General features: G+C 39.9%; 1 non-coding gene across 1 annotated transcript; it reads left to right on the plus strand.

Moving 5' to 3' along the window:
- Positions 1-452: 452 nt before the first annotated feature.
- LOC122149711 lies at positions 453-583 on the plus strand. The gene has a single exon (XR_006163285.1). It is a non-coding gene; the product is annotated as a small nucleolar RNA SNORA69 (small nucleolar RNA).
- The last annotated feature ends 834 nt before the right edge of the window (positions 584-1,417 follow it).

A 1,417-nucleotide genomic window follows, 5' to 3' on the forward strand; every position in this document is an offset into this window, starting at 1 on the left:
TTGCTTGATATATCTTTTTCCAACCTTTGATTTTTAGTCTGTTTTTGTCATTATCTCTAAGGTGTGTCTCTTGTAGGCAGCATATGGATGGGTTGTGTAAAAACACAGGTATTGTTTTATGAAGATTTTGTCCACACAAACATGTCAAATCATGTGACCACAGGTCACAGTCAAAAAAATGTTTTAAAATCATGGAAACTAGACTACAGGCTAGACATACTGAAGTAAGATGTGGGAGGAGCCTGGGTGATAAAAACAGGGAAGTTAGGAGCTGGTTTCCAAAGGGAAGATGACGACTTTCATTTTGAATGCCCGATTCTTGTTCACAGTAAATCACACATGGTGGCTGTCTCTTTTCCTACTAATTCCAGCCTCTGGTCAAAGAATACTACTGCATGAATGCACCGAGGACTGAGGAACCTTTCCCACAAGGGCATTAATTATTAGCTCCCAAAGCAGATTGGAATTACCGTGCTTCAGTTTGTGGAAGCACTGACATTATCCTTATGAAAGAAAAGCTGTGTTGATCATCTTTGGTTTTACCCTGATGAGGGTAAAATCCTGACAGTTAACATGCACAATTCTGAGATCGCTTTAGCTCTGCAAATCACTACTGTTCTGGGATTGGAATGAATGAGGGTGTTAATCTATATAAGAATTGTGTAGGAGCTTTGATGGGTGTGTGACCTGTTGAGACTTTGCCATAGTTCAGAGAGGAGAGGGGTTTAAAATACATGTGTCTGAGTCTACCCTGGGTCCACTGAATCAACAGTTGAGTGTATGCCTGGGAAGGATAGAACTTCCCCACTATTCAAGCCCCAATCAAGAACCAGTGGTTTGTGGGTTGGGTTTTTTTTTTGTTTGTTTGTTTTTTCCCGCCCCCTATCCTTGGATCATTTTGAGAGGTGAGAAATTAGCTTGACTAGTTCATAAACACATCTAACACATCTTTTCTCTGGAAAGAGCTCCAATTTGTTAAAGAAGGGAAAAAGAGGGAAATTTCAAATGATTTTGTGGTACCTAAAAGGCAAAGTTTGGTGAATAAGAACAGCTAATTTGAGGTCAGACTGTCTTTGTAACTTGAATTTCCTTCTGTGTAGGTATGACTCCACGAGGAGACATTGGAGAAGAACCACAGTAGGTCTACGCAGAGTCACCCGTGTGATGGCACAGATACGGACCGAGGTTCGCTAGCATTCTACCATGTCAAGTTTGAAATTTTTCCATGAACTGATCAAAGGGAACATATATTGGGGCAACTTCTGGATTCATCCTTTTCATTTATGCTTCTGCATTAAGAATGATTGCTAAATATATGGTATCTTTTGGTTTGAAAAAAAAAAAGTTACTTGCTTCCAATAAGAGGTGAAGCTTTAATGGAGGAACTGACACTTATTAGAACTCCCTAGGTGATGCG

The sequence above is a fragment of the Orycteropus afer genome, unplaced genomic scaffold (assembly GCF_000298275.1).
Source record: "Orycteropus afer afer isolate SDZICR_OR568_19922 unplaced genomic scaffold, OryAfe1.0 scaffold00042, whole genome shotgun sequence".
In the NCBI taxonomy this organism is placed as follows: Eukaryota; Metazoa; Chordata; class Mammalia; order Tubulidentata; family Orycteropodidae; genus Orycteropus; species Orycteropus afer.